At 42.8% G+C, this 5,996-nt stretch overlaps 1 protein-coding gene and 1 pseudogene across 1 annotated transcript in view; both read right to left on the reverse strand.

The window, feature by feature from the left end:
- The window catches only part of Slc25a20 (solute carrier family 25 member 20), a 30,114-nt gene extending 28,211 nt beyond the window's left edge, over positions 1-1,903 (reverse strand). The window contains exon 1 of the mRNA XM_023706690.1: positions 1,846-1,903. The gene's annotated coding sequence lies outside the window, so the exon portion shown is untranslated. The remainder of the gene's footprint in view (positions 1-1,845) is intronic.
- Positions 140-966, reverse strand: LOC101564647 (annotated as a pseudogene).
- Positions 1,904-5,996: the final 4,093 nt, after the last annotated feature.

Here is a 5,996-nt window from a genome sequence, read left to right on the forward strand (position 1 = left end):
TTTTTCCCCCCGGAACCGGGGATTGAACTCGACCCTTGCGCTTGCTAGGGAAGCGCTTATTCTGCTGAGCCATCTCCCCGGCCCCAATCCTTTGCATTTCCAGCAGCTGAGACAATATATCTGAACACCGAGGTTACCTCTAGCGGCGAAACCAGAGCCAGCTATTAAGCAGCTCAGAAAGCAACAGTAACTGAATACATGACCATTTCTCTTTTAGCACGTTCTTTGTTTTCCTCTTCTAGTTATCTGTCGTCTTAATGAAGCTGCATCTACAACAGTCATGTCATCCGCTGTTCCTTCAATTGTTGCATCTACATTTAAAATGCCATACATAGCATCATTTCTGACCAGCTTTCCACTTTGGCGAACAGCATTTTCACTCATAGAGGGCTCTCTTTTTAGCCTGTATGGATTTCATCACTTTGAGGGGTTGGAGAAGGTCTTTCTAAGTCCAAAAAATCTAGCAGTCTCTCACTTAGTATAAGTACACGAGGTGGTGTTTTTATTTTTTTTTTCTTCTTTTTATTTATTTATGGGGGGCGGAGCTCAATCCACCAGGGCTGGCTGACATGTGGTGCTGGGGGATTGAACCGCGGTCCCTGTGCTTTGCTAAGCTTGTTGTAAGTAGGTGCTTTAGACCACTGAGCCATCTCACCAGCCCACGAGGTGGTGTTTTTAGTGCCAGAGGTTTTAAAGGAGTCGACTGAATAAGGTCAGGATCTGCTGGTCTTGAAAACGAAATGTCTTCATTATTTCCTGCTACAACAATCCTCTCTGGAACTTGCATTATCACACTAGCATTTGGAACTCCTTCTTGGAATCCTTGTTCCAGGTCAGCATTTGATGGTGTGACTTTTAATTTTTCCGGGACCCTCGTTCGCTAATACCTTCAGTGTATTCCATTTCATACTGAATTCGACTAATTTCTGCCATCTCAGCAGCAGTGGGAGAAGGAAATGCTGCCACGCTAACCAAATGTGTACCAAGTACTGCTCATTGTCTAGCACTATCTGCTTCTGAGCTTCATATTAATCGTTAACTTGCTTCCTGTGCACGGGCTGGACTTGGAGCCTCATCAGTCCCTATAACCCGAGGGTGCGGACACTTCATTCTACAGCAACAGCTTTTCCCGTGGTCCTGAGTCTGCACAGAATCACAGACTTACACTACAGAGGAGGCTGCTAAAGACAACTTCTAGAAAAGGCCCAAGTGTCCTGGAGTTGAATTACCCCTGGGCCCCCCGGAGCGTCCCAGATAGGGCCACCGCAAACTCCATCTTGTAACAAGCTTTGTAACTTCTGTTTTATAAAACCTTGATTTGTTTTGTAAAACCCCCCACCCATGCCTTCCCTGAAGAATGTGACTGTTTAAAGAAAGTGTTTCTCAGCATTCCGAGAGAAGATAAGAAATGTTCCTCAACATTCTGCAAAATGAGTTAAACTGTCCTTCCTATGGGAACAAACAGATAACTTGAAAATGGGTGAAACTGTCATCAGATGTCCTTCCGACTACTGGAACATAAACAACGCCTAAGCCAAATAAGGACATATTCCTGTAGAGTTTGCAAAATGTGACCTTGTCTATGGGAACAAAGAGTTAACCCTCGGTCATGACTAACTCAATATAAGCTTTGTAAAATCCCCCTTCCTCCCCTTACTTTTGTGGGTTTTCCCTTTAAAAACTGTGCCTCACCTAGACTAAAGGCGCACTTACTTGGAGGAGAGTACGTGCCGTTAGTGAGCTCAGCTAAATAAAGCGCTTTTAAGTTTGAGTCCGGTTTTTGATTTTTGGGTTACAGCAGATGACAATACGTTCGTACTATGAAATACTGAAAAAGGGATATACCTGCAAAGAGCATAGGTTCAGGAGCCTGGAGACAGATGGCCAAGGCTAGAAATCATATCTTTATAGTGATTAGAAAATCATATATCTTTATAGTGACTAGAAATCATATCTCTAAGTTAAAAAAAAAAAAAAACCAGTTTTATTTTTTTTTATTTTTTAGCGGAACCGGGGATTGAACTCAGGTCCTTGCGCTTCCCAGGGAAGTGCTTATTCCACTGAGCCATCTCCCCAGCCCCCAAAAAACAGTTTTAGTAGCTGCCTGGGGCCGGGGAGACAGCTCAGTAGAGTAAGTGCTTGCCTGGCAAGTGCAGGGTCAAGTTCAATCCCTGGTACCACAAAAAAAAAAAAAAAAAAAAAAAAAAAGAAAAAGAAAAAAGAAACATTCTGCAATAAGATTGTGTATATAGCTAAGCATAATGGTATATACATATGGAAGGCTGAGGCAGGAGGATCACAGATCTGTGGACAGCTCAAATTTAATACTGGCTTGTACTACATGGCAAGGCCCTGTCTCAAAAATAAAATAAACGAAAGAAAATTAAAAGAAAACAAAAACAAAAAAGTATTTGCACTGACTTGTCACTTTCCTGAGAAATACAGTACAACTATTTACATAGAATTTACACTGAGGTATGATAAGTACTCCAGAGATGGTTTGAAATATTCAGAAGGATGTGTGTGCACTTAGCAAATTTGCTTTTAGGATATTTGCAGAAATTTCAGTTTGATAATGAATCGTGTGGTTTAGCCAAGTTCAGTGGCAAAGAATGAAATGGGTATAGCTGTGCTAGGCAAAATGGCTGCAGTTAGGTCACGATTTCTGTTTTACTCTTCCCACTCTTGATATTCCTTAAGGACTCTGAAAGTCATCATCATCTGAGTCTATTTTGGCTTTTAAGAATGTTGAGGGTAGCTAGGGTTTAGATACATGAGGCCTGGGTAACCTGGGCAGTTTTTCCTTTTGGAGAGCTGTTTTAATTAACCTCTGATTCAAGCTGTGGATACAGGGGATTATGCAGCAGCTCATAAGAATTAGCACTGTAACAGTAATAATCAGAAAGGTGAGTATGGAAGCTATCAGAACTTTCCATTTTCTAAACCATTATTCTAGAAGTTTTTTTTTTTTTTTTTTGGCTGGTTCAGGCTGCCTTAAGGGTGGGTCTGCCACAGTATACTGCACCTGCCTGTGTTTACATGAGTAGGTGCTTAAACAACTGAGCTAAATGGCATGCCCCCAAAGTTGAAAAGGAGCCAGGGAGATAGCTCAGTAGAATAAGTGCTTGCCTGGCAAGTACAAGGACCTGAGTTTAATCCCTGGTTCTGGAAAAAAAAAAAGTTGAGAAGGATTTATTTTTTTATTTTTTGATTTGATTTGATTTGATTTGTGGAACCGGGGATTGAACTCAGACCTTTAGCACTTGCCAGGGAAGTGCTTATTCCACTGAGCCATCTCCCCAGCCCCTGGATTTTTTTTTTAAAACCAGTTTTCTAATAGGCTGGAGAAATGGTCACTTATCACAGCATTTTCAGCTAGTTCTTCAGACAGCATTGTGAGGTTCTGGAAAGCCTTGGTGATTTTGCCATCGGAAATGGTATTGTTTGCAATAAAAGTACAACATTAAGTTCCTATCATGATACAGACATCACCCATTTTTGCAAGAATCGTAAGTAAGGCAAGTCTAGTTTCCAAGGCCATTTGATGGGTGGGCCCTAGGTGTTCAGCTATACCCTTGATTGCATCTCAGGTGTAGTTCACAAAAACTTCTTTGATTAGAGTAAATATAATTTATCCAATCTACATTTTAGTTAATAGTGACCAACCAGAAGTGAACTTTCAAATCCCTTCACTATCTGTTTTTGAGCTTTAAATTCATTGGGGACCCCTCATGGGATCCCTATAGTATCTATAAAGATAACTGGATTAGGGGCTGGGGAGATGGCTCAATGGAATAAGCGCTTCCTTCGCAAGGGCCTGAGTTCAATTCCTGGTTCCACCAAAAAAAAAAGATAACTGGATCAAAGGAATCCTGTGGTTGATCTACCACCAGGAGGTAGGGGTGGAGGGATCAAGAGAAGAAATTGACCTTCGAGTAATTGTAAAGGTCATGATTAGCTGGACCAGGGCACAGGTTCCATTCCACCCACTAGGTACAAAATCTGTCACAGACCCACCAAACATTTCAATCGTGAACAGTGAATGAGGTTTATAGGCTGAAGCATGGATGGTTAGACCTAAAAACTATTTTGGAGTGTTTCCTACACTGATACAACTGTCTTTGGTTCCCCTGAGGCAGATATCAAATTGTAGATTTGGACTGGTTGTTTTATGGCACAGGGAGGTTAGCAAAGATAGAGGGACACTGGGAAAATTGGAGCTAGGGTCTCACACATTTGGTTTAGTCCTTAAGGATAAAAACTGGACAGCATCCCCTCTTGATTGGAAGTCCAGTTAAGTGGAAAGGAGAACAACTTGGGTTTCCAGTTTTCCAGTGACACATGCATAACAATTAAACTTGTTTATATTTTTTATGTAATATTTGACCTATTCATACCAGGCATTAGTTTCTGCATATCCAGTTCTATGGCTAGAGTTTGTTTGATGTCAGTACTTGAATTACTGACTTTAACTGGGTCATTGCAGTGGTGGTGGGTTTAGGTGAGGGGGTAAGTCCTAGGGTTGTGGTTTTTTTTTTTTTTTTTTTTTTTTTTTAATTTATGAGAGAGAGAGAGAGAGAGAGAGAGAGAGAGAGAGAGAGAGTGTGGTGTGTGTGTGTGGCCAGCTCAGCCCACCAGGGGGCGGGGCTGGCTGGCATGTGGTGCTGGGGGATCGAACCGCGGTCCCTGATGCTTTGCTAAGCTTGTTCTAAATAGGTGCTTTAGACCACTGAGCCATCTCTCCAGCCCTAGGGTTGTGTTAATAAGGATCAGTGTGGGTTTTAGTGGTGACAGTCTTAGGGATAACATTCTAATGGGGTCTCACCCGGTGACATCTGCCCCTAACCCATACCACAGGAAAACCAGAGGAATCTAATGCCTGACACCAAAGTTGTTAATAATCAATTGAAGGGGACTGCATTGAATTGGCAGTTGGGAGGGGTTAGCTTTTGGGCAAGGGTGAGTTTGCTTGAGTTTAGGGCTGACTATGGAGGAGATTTAGCCTTGCCATTGAATGGTCCACAGTGCTTGTGCCCAATTGCCACACAGCCTGAACCCCTCCCCATATGCACTGGATTCCCTTGCCAGAAAGGGTGCAGGAACACAGATAAAGGCTAACAGAGCTGAGCTAGAGTTGACTGGTGAGATTCTGCACAAGGGAGAATAAGAAAAGCATCAAATTCAAAGCTTACAGGCAAATTGGTGACAGTTACATTTAGAGTTTCTGTGGCCCTTGGAAACAACTGAGGGTAGTTAGCCCCAAGATTGATGGCAAGTACAACAGTGAGTGCATGAGTCTTTCCAGTTTTCCCCAACTGGTGAGTGTAGCAGGCCAGAGTCCTGCTGTAAAGAACAAGGTTATGACCATGAGAAGTCCCAGGAAGAAGAAAGCAATAGAATATTCCAAGGTCAGCATCCACAGACTTCAGCTTATGTACAACCATCAGATTATTCATGTGATGAGACCAGTTTTCTGGCATGGTGGGGGGGTCCTCAAAGGGTTATCTGAATCAGGTGATGTCTCCTAATCCTCAGTGACATCAATATAGACTCTCTTGATGCAGGTATGATATATCCAGGGCTGGATCTCTGAAACTTTGACAGCTGTGGGGATGGCTAGGATTATCATATATGGTCCATTCCATGTGGCCTGGAGAGGTTCTTTTTTCCAATCCTTAACCCAAACTGTGTCACCAGGTAAATATGGGTGTGCAAGGGTATCAGTAGGGACCCTGTTATGGGTGAGACATTGTGTCAACTTGAGAGTTTAATTAAGTGACTCAACAGCGGGGCAGGAACCTTCCTTTATAAACATCCTGAGTTGGGCTGGTGAGATGGCTCAGTGGTCTAAAGCACCTACTTAGAACAAGCTAAGCCAAGCAAAGCACAGGGACCTCGGTTCAATCCCCCAGCACCACATGCCAGCCAGCCCTGCCCCCTGGTGGGCTGAGCTGGCCACACACACACACAAAATAAATAAATAAATAAAATTATAA

This window comes from Octodon degus, unplaced genomic scaffold, assembly GCF_000260255.1.
Source record: "Octodon degus isolate 3935 unplaced genomic scaffold, OctDeg1.0 scaffold00008, whole genome shotgun sequence".
Classification (NCBI taxonomy): domain Eukaryota; kingdom Metazoa; phylum Chordata; class Mammalia; order Rodentia; family Octodontidae; genus Octodon; species Octodon degus.